Genomic DNA, 14,615 nt, shown 5'->3' with positions numbered 1-14,615 from the left:
ACTCTCTACATGATGGTTTCTTTGTAGCTGAACTATCTACAAGGTAATTTTTTCTAGCTGATCTCTCTACAGGGAGACTTGTTTGTAGCTGAACTATCTACAAGGTAACTTCTTCTAGCTGATCTCTCTACAGGGTGATTTGTTCGTAGCTGAATTCTGTACAGGTGATTTGTTTGCAGCTGAGCTCTTTACAAAATGGTTTCTTTGTAGCTGAACTCTCTACAAAGTAACTTCTTCTAACTGATCTTTCTACAGGGTGATTTGTTTGTAGCTGAACTATCTACAAGGTAATTTCTTCTAGCTGATCTCTCTACAGGGTGATTTGTTTGTAGCTGAATTCTGTACAGGTGATTTGTTTGCAGCTGAGCTCTTTACAGAATGGTTTCTTTGTAGCTGAACTCTCTACAAGGTAACTTTTCTAGCTGATGTCTCTACAAGGTGACTAGTTTGTAGCTGAACTCTCTACATGGTGGTTTCTTTGTAACTGAACTTTCTACAAGGTGACTTCTTCTAGCTTATCTTTCAATAGGGTGATTTGTTTGTAGCTGAACTCTCTACAAGGTAACTTCTTCTAGCTGATCTCTCTACAGGGAGATTTGTTTGTAGCTGAACTCTCTACAGTTGATTTGTTTGAAGCTGGACTTTCTAAATGATGGTTTCTTTGTAGCTGAACTCTCTACAAGTTAACTTCTTCTAGCTGATCTCTCTACAGGGTGATTTGTTTGTAGCTGAATTCTGTACAGGTGATTTGTTTGCAGCTGAGCTCTTTACAAAATGGTTTCTTTGTAGCTGAACTCTCTACAAGGTAACTTCTTCTAGCTGATGTCTCTACAAGGTCACTAGTTTGTAGCTGAGCTCTCTACATGGTGGTTTATTTGTAACTGAACTCTCTACAAGGTGACCTCTTCTAGCTGATCTTGCTACAGGGTGATTTGTTTGAAGCTGAACTCTCTACAAGGTAACTTCTTCTAGCTGATCTCTCTACAGGGAAATTTGTTTGTAGCTGAACTCTCTACATGATGGTTTCTTTGTAGCTGAACTCTCTACAAGGTAACTTCTTCTAGCTAATCTCTCTACAGGGAGATTTGTTTCTACATGATGGTTTCTTTGTAGCTGAACTCTCTGCAAGGTAACTTCTTCTATTGATCTCTCTACAGGACAATTTGTTTGTAGCTGAACTCTCTACATGGTGGTTTTTTTTGTAGCTGAACTCTACAAGGTGATTTCTTCTAGCTGAACCATCTCTTTCCATAGTTGCATGAACTCTCCACAAGGTAACTTCTTCTAGCTGATCTCCCTAGTCACCTTGTAGAGTTCAGCTACAAAGAAACCACCATGTAGAGAGATCAGCTACTAACAATTCACCCTATAGGGAGTCCCTACAAGGTGAATTTTTTGTAGCTGATCTCTCTACAGGGTGACGTGTTTCTAGCTGATGTCTATACAGGTTTCTTGTTTCTAGCTGATCTCTTGAATTCTCTTCAGGGTGACTGCTCTATTAGGATGACTGCTCTATTAGAGTATCTCGATCTCGCACTTGCTGCACCAAGTTGGATTTCGTGTTATAACTCCGTGGCTTTAAGTCTGATTCTTCTACACCATTGATGAGCCTTTCTAAGATGATTACTCCATCTGTACAATGATTTTCAAAGTATTACCCCAAGCGCTTTATCTGGTAGGCGTGGCAAGCAGTCGTTTTTTTTTATTAGCTACTCTCGATTGCATAATTGTTACACACTGTTGGTTTTTTCGTTGTATCTTCCTGTTTTTTAGCTCGATTTCTTTCAAACCACAAAAGGTTTGAGGTTCAATAGTTAACCTATTCACCCACCGATTTTCAGCTTCTTCCCATACGCGGTTTACCCTGTAGGCATGACAAAATATTGGTGTTATTTTTCGTCAATAATCGCTCATAACTCTTTTCCTGTTTATCGTATTCCAGCCAAAGTTGGTACCGAGATGCGCCTTTATATCCCCATTCTGTGTGCCAAAGTTCAAGGCAATCGGATATGGCATTCGAGTTTTATAGCAGTTTTTGTAAGTGTGCGACAAGAAAAAGAAAATAAGAAGTAGAAAAAAACCCCAAAGAAACTGAGCCAATTTGTGAAGTCGCATATCTCGGGAACGCGAAACGCGATTTCGCTCAAATTTGGAATGTGGAGTGCTGCAGTTGGAGGGCATGTCCACAGCAAAAATCGTCTTGCTTCATCAAGGAAGCACAGAGCTACGGAGGTGCAAAAATTGCGTTTTCTTTCTTCCTGTCAATATACTCATGGGTGTTATGCGCCGGCTTCTTGGGCCGCACGACACACTACCGTGTGTCTTGATATTCATTTTAATGGCTTGAAGGAACAGCTGTTAGTCTGTGTGCCAATAGTTTGAAAGGACTTATACTTTGCTGTTGCTTTTGGCTCATGCATGCATGCAAGCACGGACATTATAAATCACAAACAAATTCTGTAGCTGCTAACAGTCTGTCACTATCAAATCCATTACCTTTGGTAGGCACAATCAGTGCTTTGACACATGGAAAAATTTAATGTTGACAATGTGTAGTAGCTAGTGTGTGTGTGTGTTTGTTTGTGTGTGTGTGTGTGTGAGAGAGAGAGTAAATGAGGCAGTTAAGATAAGTGGTCTGAGTTTGGTAATTGAAAGGTTTCAGCCAGGTTTGATGCCCAGTACAGTTACCCAGGTGTTAAGTGGTAACCTAGTGACAACTGGGGAGGCAGACCATCCATAGCTCTGATATAACATATGTAGTGGGTGAAGGTACAGGTTATACTTAATGGGCTGCCATGCCCACACATTCACATGAGATACTGTATGGTACACCTTTCTGTGAGTTACGTATAATACTAGCCCTGCCCTCGAAGGATTATGCTTACGATGACTCTTAGCACCAGCCTACATGAGTATAGCTAGCACACAGATGCAGTCAGGTAGGCAAGTGGTAGCTGAAGGTATTGTGTGTTTGTATGCGTGTGTGTGTGTGTTGGGCTTTGCTCTGTTAGTGTAGGCTAAGGCTGACTAAGAAGTTGACAGGAATGCATTCAAGTACATAAATATTTTTACTAATCAGTGTGGACAATCTAATTAGCCACAGTGCATCCACCGCACTAGCTATATGGCTGCGCATGGATGAGGTCACTGCTCTATCATGCTCGTATATACAGCATGCATGCATGCACAGATTGCACACAATCACCTTCGCTGCAGCATGTTTCTTCCGATTGTTCTAGTTGCAGTTAATAACGAGGCTCTAGCAATGATGCAGCTTGTTGTCATCCAGAACTAGAACAGTGCTTGTGTTCCATGGCAGACTTACCTGCAGGTATAGCTATAAAGACTGTCGCAGCATTTATGATCGTTCATAGATATCGCCTCTTCCGTCCTTTTCCGCCAGTTTCTAGCGACGCCACAATTGTATACCTTTGCTACAGTAGCTAGCTACAGTGCTACACGCATTTGGCAGCTACAAAGCATGTTGCTTGCTGGAAAAAGGAGTAGAGGATACCACCCCCTGGGTCGAGAGACAACTGGGTGCATTCCACAAGCACTCATCATCTCTAGTACCTCACAGTGAATTGGTTAAGTCTACTTTATAGATGACTGCAAGTGCAAGCTACCCTGACATAGGGAACTTTGCAGAAAGACATATAGGAAGAGCTGCATTTGTAGCAATTGCGAGGTAAGAAGATGTGGCTAATTCATGATTCATTATTAATTTGTTATCTATCATTGCATGGCAGTGGGATCTGCCATCTACATCACCTAGCTATGTAAAGTTGTCAAAGGAAGTTACAAAGTAGTTACTGATGCTTTCAAAACTTGGACTGCTGATGATGTCTTGTGGTAGTACTGTAGATGAAATCACATAGTAAGTTCTGCTATAGTTCTTGGAAATGAGTATTTTGTGGTCTATTGAAGTTAGGCAGGGGAGAAACCTGTGATCATGGATGGATCTTGTGAAAGCTATGAATGACACTGTACAAGGAATAGTATACATTAATTCAAGGTTTGTTACAGAAAAAAATTGCAATAGCAATATTTTTATTGTAACAACATTTTTACAGATGCTACCTATAAGAACTATATATAACTAGTGATGAAACAGATTAGGAGAAGAAAGCTGCACTCAACGGAAAGAAGTAAAAGAGCAAATCTATATTAATTTTAGTGATGTAACATCCCTCAGAAAAAAAGAATCCTGAAGGTGTCAAGAACTTCAATTTGTGAACTGAAAATTATAGTTGCTGTACAAATGATGTGCTTTTTTTACTTATTAATGAAATACGTATTGTGGGTAGTAAATACAACACAGGAGCGAGACATTGCTAGCTATATTACTAGCGCAGTATAAAGCAGATGCAAAATATAGAAAATGTTGATTTCAGCTACAGGATTTTTACATCCTGTATGCATTTCACAGTGTTAAAATGTACATTTCTTCACTGCCTCATTTCCAGCACCATTCTAGATGCAGCAAATCTTTCTCTATTCTCTGTATGAAACTTTACTGAAATCTAATAATGTTCTAAGTATGAAATGTGGCTGAAATGACAAATTTCATGGCCATTTTATATTCATGGCCATTTTATACTCATTACCTACAAGCGGACATGGAACTTTTCGCCCAGTGAAACTGTCTAGTCTATTTGATCACTTTCAAAAAGAAGGCACGGAAAACTGGAGATGTCTAATCAGGGCCAAGTGCTGCTGTAATTCTTAGTAGCTCACATGACAGTGGTGTTGGGCTGAGGGATGTTTCAGGGTTCATTGAATAGAAGGCTTGCATGTGGTTCGTCAGCGATGTTATAGTAGACCCAGGTGTGTGTTTGCAGACTGAGTCAATGTCGTAGTGTGCTTTGAAGAACCACAGGCAACGGAGTAAGTGCATGCTAGCAGGGATGAGCCCTTTTGCAGGGACACTGGAATTGTCACATTGAAACATTACTCTCTGTCTTCCCAAATGGGGCCCCACACTGCAGCACTTAAAACAATGGGGAGAAATTCTTTTACCATGATGTGGCGAGGCTTCCGCTGAGTATCCCACTGTAATTGGAACCACTGTCCATGAAAGTAGGCTCCGCATCCCCATGAACCAGAAGTATCTGTCTGAATGTAGTAAGCTGGGGCCTTAAGTAGAGCAGCACTTTGTAACAGACTGAGGCCATTCCAGGGTTCCAAGAAAGTGTGCCACTGGCTTAAATCTGAGTGGAACTCTACACTGAGACGCCTTTTGTAATCCATTTTTCTATCTTTGCAGCAGTAGAGTACATTCTGCTCACAAAAGTCTTACTACTTTAGTTGCATGCTGAAGGAGACCAACCAAAAACAGTATTTCTCTTTTCTTGGCTCTCTGCTTTGTCAACCAATTGCTTACGGTGTGGCGTATTCTTGCTAGCTTATCATCTGCCAGTCTTATTTCCATTTTGATTGTGTCTATTGCGATTCCTAGGAAGGCTAATGTTGTCAAAGGTCCTTCAACATTTTCTGCAGCAAGAGGGACTCCCAGGGAGGAACACGTGTGTTTGATTATGTCCAAATTGTTTTGACATTCAGCAGAGGCTAGCCAGAAATTATCCAGGTAATGCATGATATTAGAAATGTCTTGCTGTCGCATGCCCCACTGAACCAAGTGTGCTGCCACATTAAAGAGTTTTGGAGCAGATCCTCAGGGTGGGACATGTCAACTATCAGTCTCCATGCATCTGTTTTTTGGTATTTGGGGATAACTCTGAACCTGCTTATTTGGCCTCCTTTTATTGTGTGCCTTTGGAAGGACCTGCCACACAGGACAGTGAGAGTTTGTTAGCGATATATTCTTCTACGACCTTTTGGGTGGGAAATGGCACTCGCCATGTTCTTTGCTGCTGACTTAAGATGGCCATTGCCATATCGGTACCCAATTCTGAACCCATTTGTAAGGCCTGCCATATCTTGATCCAGGTAAGTAACTAGCAGGGTACTCCATTGCTGCGGTCATAATTTTCTGTGCCTCCGCTGGTACTAGCACTATTTCTGGTGACTATAGATTCAAAGCAGTCCATTCCCGGAGCTATGTAGCATCTTTACCAAATGCTGCCTGGCTTTGGCTAGTAGCTGATGCTTCTTGGTATAAGTTGAGCTTGCCTGCCTGCCTACCATGTAAACATTTCAAACTTATATTTAATCATGTAAAAACAGATACTGTATGTGTATACATGATCATTATGGTAACAGTCATTTATGCATAAAATTCTTCATTTTGATTATTTTTGTCACATCACAACATGCAGTGTTACATAACCTGTTCATATGCTATTTCTATGGGCATACAACAAGGTCTAGCTACAGCTTAAGTGTTGTTCCCCCAACCGATTGATGCAATTGGGTTGGGTCAGCTTTTGGTACTATGGATACCTTCTCGCTGGGCGGGATTGGTTGTAGGCAGCATTGGAGTTGGCTGGGCAGAATACTGCTTTGTGTATTTTGTTTTTTGCGGGATCATGCTAGCAGTACCAGCAGACATGCTTGTAAGTGCAGTTCTTAAAGGTGCAGCCAGGTCTGGATCAAAGTTAGTGTTTAGTTACGCTACCACTCACCTACTTATTTGGTGTTCCTCAGATCTTCATTCTTCACCTCCAGCAATCCATTGATTGAGGAGGGGGTTTGGTAAGTGCTAGGGGCCTCATCTGCCATGGTATATGGCCTACGCAAGGTTATGTAATTCCAGCGGGGCCAAAGTAGGAAGTACTTTTGGATTATTGATGCTTGGGTAATGAAAGAGTTTAGAGCAGAGAAGCGTCTCTGTCCTAACCTCTTTACAATAGAGGCAAACGGGAGAACCTAGTGGATAAGGCAGATATCCTAAGTGAGGCCCCTTGCTGTCTCAGACTCCTCTAAGGAGAATGGACGAAATGCTTATAGCAGCGGTAGGTGATGTGTTGACCTGCGGGTCACCACTAATTTGTGTCACATGGCTTTAGCCATCATGGCTTTAGCCAGATTGTGACAGCATCAACACCTGTGCGCAGGTGATACAATGGTCAGGGCGTGACCGTTGTTCTCAGAGTTGTCAATATCCACTGTTGAGAGTGGCACTGACTTAAATAGCATCAACACTTGATAATAGCACTGTGGTCCCTCTATGGTGGTTAGCTGGTTGGTACTCTATAACTGGGTCATGTTTGATAGTGTTCATGACAGAAAGTGTCTTCTGCAGATGGGAGAGTGTCTCCTGATAGTGATCTGGATGGGAGAGCGTCTCCGGCTAGCAATCCAATTGGGAGAGCATCTCTAGTTAGCGATATGAATGGGAGAACGTCTCCTAATACTGATCTGGATGGTAGAGCGTCTTCGGCTAGTGATCTGGTTGAGAGAGCGTCTCTAGTTAGCAATTTGGATGGGAAGGTATCTCCTGATACTGATCTGGATGGGAGAGACAAGCAGCTGTTAGCAACACTAATTGGTGTCACGTGGCTTTAGCCAGATTGTGACAGCATCAACACCTGTGCGCAGGTGATACAATAGTCAGAGCGTGACCATTGTTCTCAGAGTTGTCACAATCCACTGTTGAGAGTGGCACTGTCTGAAATAGCATCAACACTTGATAGTAGCACTGTGGTCCCTCTATGGTGGTTAGCTGGTTGGTACTCTATAGCTGGGTCATGTTTGATAGTGTTCATGACAGCAAGTGTCTTCTGGTAGATGGGAGAGTGTCTCCTGATAGTGATCTGGATGGGAGAGTGTCTCCGGCTAGCAATCTGGTTGGGAGAGCGTCTCTAGTTAGTGATTTGAATGGGAGAGCGTCTCCTAATACTGATTTGGATGGGAGAGCATCTTCAGCTAGTGATCTGGTTGAGAGAGTGTCTCTAGTTAGCAATTTGGATGGGGAGACATCTCCTGATACTGATCTGGGTGGGAGAGGCAAGCAGCTGTTAGCAACCTGGTTTCCTGATGACACTCTGAACTAGAGGGCCTGTCTGTGACTACAGGCAGGATAAAAGAGCATCTCTCCTGACAAATTTAAACTGCGAGCATCCCTCAATAGCAATCTCTACTTGTGGTAGCAGCTGGCATGGTGAAGGAATCCAGTCAGACCTGCAGCTGAAGAACACACAACAAAATGCATATAATAGCAAATGTGACCGGATTTCACATAACAAGGCTTCCACACACACAAAGTCAAACTTACGATTTTACCAGAAATGGATTGCTGGTCTAATACACTATCATATTTCACACCGTACTTCCTTCAGCACTGACAAGTCTGGTTTCTGTAGCAGCTTTCTTCCGACCCTGTCAAAGCCACGAGTGTGAGATTGGCACCATTAAATGGCCATGGCTTTGTGATAATGGTGTGTAGTGAGCTGGGACTTCACAGAGAGCTCGCCAATAGTGTTCTCAGTCAATTTGGAGTAATTTGAGGGCCATGGAGGGCCATGGAGAGCCCAAACTTGGCCTCTGGATTCCAATCGTCTTCTCACTTCATTTTATACCCGTATATTAAGACCACCGTCCACCCCCACCCTCCCACCCTATTACTACCACCTGTGATATTATTACCCGCTCGAAAAAAGCTGCTCAAAACAGGGCAAATTTTGGGTATCAGAAATGTATACACCCACTCAGTGATAGCTAGTGAACAGATGAACAATTGGTGCAAATTTCGTTTGCACAGCTGTAGGCACTGGGAAGTTATTACACAATGATTCCTTAAAATCGCCATATCTCCTAATAAAGCTTTGTGCGTCGAAGCCTTGTTTTGTCAAATTCAGTCACAAATAATCTTTCATGTAAATGTTTCTGAGTAATTTAATGCAGGCACAGTGAAGTACAGAGTACAACAACATTATGTGTCTACTTGCTCCACTACTTACACTACAAATGTACATAAGTACCACTATTGACAGTGGAATACTAACTAGAATTGTTATCTGCTGGCATACAATGCCAATTAACTTAGAGCACCTGCTTATAGTGAAGTTTGTGAACTGTTCAGTGGGTAGGGACAGGGTGGGGAGATTTCTTACAACAGGTATGAATTACTGCCAACGTGTTCTGCTCACGATGCTGCACATGCGTTGTTCTTATTAGAGCCCACTGTTGCATGCTAATATTTTGGATACTTGCATGGCCTACGGTTCACAACATTAACTGTGTTTAATAACTTAAACTTTATTTAGTGTTTAGTTACGCTACCACTCACCTACTTATGTGGTCTGTTCCTCAGACCTTCATTCTTCACCTCCAGCAATCCATTGATTGAGGAGGGGGGTTGGTAAGTGCTAGGGGCCTCATCTGCCATGGTATATGGCCTACGCAAGGTTATGTAATTCCAGCGGGGCCAAAGTAGGAAGTACTTTTGGATTATTGATGCTTGGGTAATGAAAGAGTTTAGAGCAGAGAAGCGTCTCTGTCATAAACTCTTTACAATAGAGGCCATAGGTAGGTCACAATATATTATATATATATATACATATATTGTGATCTACCCCCCCCCCCCCCCCCCCAAGCATCAAGGTTATTTATTTAATTTAGACCATGCAATGTGCAGAAATTTGATGGTGACAACATCTAGTAATATGCACAATAAGCTATGCTTGCAACATGCAGAAGATGATGTGCAAATCGAGCCACGGTAACATACGAAATAAGCAGTGGAAGTGACATACGTTGGTGTACAAACAAGCAATGGTGATGACATACATATCAAGCAAATGTGACAATATAAATATTAGGAAGACATAACACACAAGCAAACTAACATGCAACTAACAACACAATGGTGTGTCCCATGCCAATTGCCTAGCAAAATTGTGGAGCACATCCTAACCATAGAACTACAGATATATAATGAAGACACTGTATCATGTACACATTGGAACAAGCACCATGTTTTGAAATGATTCCTATTGCGATTGTATAGGTTGAAGTTTCCTTTAATAACAACAAAATGGACTTTTCTTTGTGACTATTATAAGACTCAAGGGTATGGTGTGCAAGAAGCTGACACAACACGGTGAAACTGCTATGCAAAGTTCTAATATGCACCTGGCTGCTTTTATGCATACAATTTATGATTACCGTTTTTTTTTTTTTTTGAATTTAATTTTTTTTTTTTGGTACCAAGTTACCTTCATACCACCATTAATGCAGTCACCTTCTAAGGCTGGTGACTAGCTATATATACATGTATGTAGCTAGTTTGCTGATACTTCATTGTATTCTGCATTCTCTAGTTGACTATCCAAGCCCTGCTGATGCCGACTACAAGCCAATAAGCAGCAATGAAGAAACCAATATAGTATGCTGTAGAATACAGAAGTCTATTAATGCATTTAATACACATCTGTGGTTGCATTATTTATTTATTTTAAATTTAATTGCACAAAATAGAATTTTTTGACTTCAAAAGCACAATTAATGTCACTGAATTCAGGTACTTAGTTGTTTCTTTTTTCTTTTTTTTGAAAGTAGCATCAGTGATTGGTGGCTACACCGTATCTATGTATGAGCTCACTACTAAGCTCACCAGTACAAAGCAACTCTTATTATTTCACACATTACTAGAGGTGTACCGATAGAGAAATTTCTGAACTGATCCAATATAAAGTGATATACTGAGTCAGAACACCGACACCGACACAATATAATAAAGTGTAGCTATACATTTAGATTAGAAGAAACTGGGAAACTTTAACTTGCATAAGATATACTTAGTAAGCAGTTCCAAGTGCTAACAATCACTGACAATGCTTGATTGCCTGTGGTGGTGTGGCCTCAATTAACAGCCCAGATAGTGAGGCACCCACAAAAAAAATTTTTTTAATGCATGGTCCCACCAAGATGAGTCCCCATTAGCTACTCCGTATTTTAATGGCTTGTAATGATGGCTGGTTATTTCAAGCTGTGTTTCTAGTTTATTCATCCCATGGTTGCTTTTTTATAGCTCTCCACTATGATCATTTGTTGTATGGTTGGTAAGTATTGTAACAATGAATGTTTGTCAAGCACATATTTCTATGGCTTCTCGTAGTATATGCGCTTCTTTTCAAGAATATAGAAAAAACTCCTATTTCCTCAGCCTTGTTTGCTGTATAACAGAGGGTAAAATATGGCTTTACCATGGCAAAGACTATTTCGATATATCATATCGGTTTTGGTGGTTATATTGAGACCAACCGATATTGGCAGAAATCTCCATATCGGCCACTGATACGATATGAATTGGTACATCCCTACTCATTACATGCATATATATATACAGGGTGTGTGGGAACAGTGTGTAAGTTTATACTAGTACACCAATTGGTGTTATACTGTTGCTTACCCAATGCAGCATCTCGTCTGAGGCCATTTCAAGATTCTGATTGATGCCCACCACACGATCTCCCTACATTTTGTGTGGATTAGGTGGTGTCCGATGAACTGGCTATGGCACGAGGTGGAGCTGTAGTCACTGATGTTAGCGACGAGTCCAGCGGCGATGGAGCTGTCCCAGGTGACAGTGATACCGTGCGTGGGCCGAGGCAAGTGACCCAGTTCTAGAGACGACCCTGACAGTAGCCACTAGTATTGTAATGTCACATCCTGTCACGTTGCTGTCTTGCCCGGAACACCCGTTCCTTGAGGCGGTCCTTCCCCCGGCGTGACAAAGCCGGCTCCTCGCCTGCTCAATCCAGCAGTCGAGCTTCCCAAGGACAACAACCCTCTCCTTCCTCAGCAGGCGAGAACAATGAGTACCCATCTTGAAGACTCAAAGCCACTGCAACTGGCGAGATTTCTTACAACAGGTATGAATTACTGCCAACGTGTTCTGCTCACGATGCTGCGCATGCGTTGTTCTTATTAGAGCCCACTGTTGCATGCTAATATTTTGGATACTTGCATGGCCTACGCTTCACAACATTAACTGTGTTTAATAACTTAAACTTTATTTGAAGAACTTGCAGACAGATCTTGGTGGTTGCTGGTTACAGGTTCTACTTGCTGATGAGCATGGTCATGAATGGGTGAGGAGCAACCTCTGGGGACCATTTGCATTCCCATGACTTGTGGGATAGGCTAAATCAGTGGTGGCATCGGTTGGCTTTTAAAATTTCCTGAGAAGGCTATATCCCATAGAGTAGAGTCAGATTTATCCCAGCTAGCCTGCAGATTAGAGGCGGCCCTTTGCTTGAAACAGCAATCATAGCCCAGCCAGGAGTCGCCTTCACTTTCCATGTACGCTTGAGTTATTAAAATTAGATAGCCGAGCATATCTGGTAGTTTCTCTGAGCATTTCTTGCAAAGTACTGCAGTATAAATGGTGGGTCCACTCTAGGATATTGGTGACAGGCTTGTGATATTTGTATGTCTTTTAGGTTCAGGTTCATTTGTGAATAAGGCCCTTGTGGGGTTGAGTCTATCTGGTAGTATCTCTGCCATTTTGATGAACTCACCACTTCTTTTCTGTAAACTAGCTTTGCCGGAATAGGAGGAAACCCTACCCAAAGGAGGATGGCACTATTAACTCTGGGTGGAAGGAATCCATTAGGAAGGGGGTGTGTTGTATTTCCAGGCTCTGTAGCATGAATCATGGGCCTGGTTGCTGTAGGTAGCACCTCCTCGCCAATAACAGGGGTATGCTGCAGCAGTCTAGGTGAGGGCATTGTGCCAAGTATTATAAGAAAGCATATTAGGAAATGTGAATAGTTCTCTTTGAAGTAATTTGGGGGTTGGGGGGTTAAAATTACTTATGGAAGTCCATAAAATATAGCAGCAACTACAGCAACTACAATATAATAGCAACTATAATAAAAAATTATACAGCAGCAACTACAATTAGATTTGAGCCAATTATGCTTTGAAAATAGCCGGTGATGCTTTTGAGCAGTGCTCAAAAATTCAGCCTATTATGCTCAAAATTATGCTTTCAAAATCAAGATTATGCTCTAGAGTTAGCTGTTTTATTAGAGTATATCAGTCTTTCCTGACTGTTGCATTAGAGTAAATGACTGTTCTATTAGAGTATCTCATTTTTTTCTGTGAAGTGTAAATAATCAGCCAAGAAACAATAAAAAATAATTACACATTGCATATTTTCTTGATATTAATTGCAGTAGTAAGGCATAGTGTGTTCAATTTTGCTGCATTTTGGCGCACACATTGCGCATTAATTAAAATCTTGAAAATCGTCTATTATGCTGGCATAATGCTTGATGCTTTTGCTGCCTATTATGCTTGAAATCATGCCAGCATTATTGGCGCAAGCCTAACTACAATACTTATGGCAGTGCATTTCAAAAAGTTGTAGCAGCTACCAATGCATATTATTTTTACAAAAATTATTATATGGTAAGTGATTATTTACCTGGTAGTGTGCTGTCCATCTGTATACCTGGAGAGATCAGACCTCTTCTTATCTGCTGTATAACCTCTGGGATGTCTCATTGGGGCAGCGGTAGCACCTCTGCTGGTCTGGAGGCTCTCTCTAGTCGATGGTGTAGCATTGGCTTCTCATTGACTCTATGTGTTGTCCTCCCTCAGTGTCTCTGTGACTCATGCAGTTTTCTCGCTACCTCACTGGCAACTCTCCACCATGTTGTCCTCCCTTCAGGGCTACCTGGCATCCCCTTGTCGGCTGTGTGCAGCATCTCCTCAACAATCCTGCACTGGTTTTCCTTGCTGAGGCTGTGTGGCATCTTGGTCAGTTCGTGTGGCATTGGTGGTGCTGCTTCTTGTCCACTTAGTGGCTGTTGAATTGTCACTGTCACTCATGATGGTAGATCTTTTCTTACCTTGCACCATGATTATCATTGCACAATATTCCTGCTAAGAGGATTCGAAGGATAATTCAGATGAACTTGCTGCCTGCACGCAATACTTAATTGCAAGCATGGTACTGTACATGCGTTTCCCTAAATAGTGCACCCTTATGGTAATATTTCTGCGGCATGGGCACCCGTGTACCCCATTAACTTGGTTTAATATTATTAAACTTTATTTAGTGTGCAGCCCTAAACCTTGCAATTTTCTCAAACATTTATTGTTTATTTATTTATTCATTATTTATTTATTTATTCATTATTTATTTATTTATGACATAATTTTGACCACTTTTTTATAATCTTTAGTACTTGGTTGTATAACTAGGACCAGGTCACATATAAACAAATACATACACCAATGTGATAAATCCCTGGTGAGGTTATGCACAACAAGGTGGTTGAGAGTACAATCAACATGTGATCCCAAATCAAGCTAATGTGGAACAACAGTGACAGATATAACACAATAGTACCATCGCAATTAGAGGCCACCAGTGTGTAGCCTCTCCTGTATGATTTGTATGCATATATGCTGTGTATATACACATCACTGTGTCATTGCCAGACAAGACTGATCTACCAGCACTTAGCAACATAACTGTAGTATTGTACGTAGCAATAAATTATTGGCAATGGAAAGTATTCAGCTATGGTAAAGGATGATGCATACAAAATGTAAACCCTCAACTTATTTTTACATTGTAGGTGTGAGATGTCTCTGAAGATGACTCAATCAAGAAATGAGGCTATGCATGACAAGGTGGTGAAGGCCAGCAAAGTCAGCATAATATGTGACCGAATATTGGAAAACCGTCGATATAC

General features: G+C 41.4%; 1 protein-coding gene and 1 long non-coding RNA gene across 3 annotated transcripts in view; one reads left to right on the top strand and one right to left on the bottom strand.

Moving 5' to 3' along the window:
* The window catches only part of LOC136252056 (short-chain collagen C4-like), a 78,928-nt gene that overhangs the window by 40,610 nt on the left and 23,703 nt on the right, over positions 1 to 14,615 (bottom strand). The window lies entirely within an intron of this gene.
* LOC136252059 (uncharacterized) lies at positions 3,366 to 4,298 on the top strand. 2 transcript variants are annotated; one of them, XR_010699329.1, is made up of 4 exons: positions 3,366 to 3,688; positions 3,750 to 3,877; positions 3,928 to 4,015; positions 4,074 to 4,298. It is a non-coding gene; the product is annotated as an uncharacterized lncRNA (long non-coding RNA). The 2 variants fall into 2 exon arrangements; XR_010699328.1 differs by having other exon boundaries at positions 3,750 to 4,015.

This window comes from Dysidea avara, chromosome 4 (genome assembly GCF_963678975.1).
Source record: "Dysidea avara chromosome 4, odDysAvar1.4, whole genome shotgun sequence".
Taxonomy (NCBI): domain Eukaryota; kingdom Metazoa; phylum Porifera; class Demospongiae; order Dictyoceratida; family Dysideidae; genus Dysidea; species Dysidea avara.
This window is presented reverse-complemented; position numbering and strand designations above follow the sequence as displayed.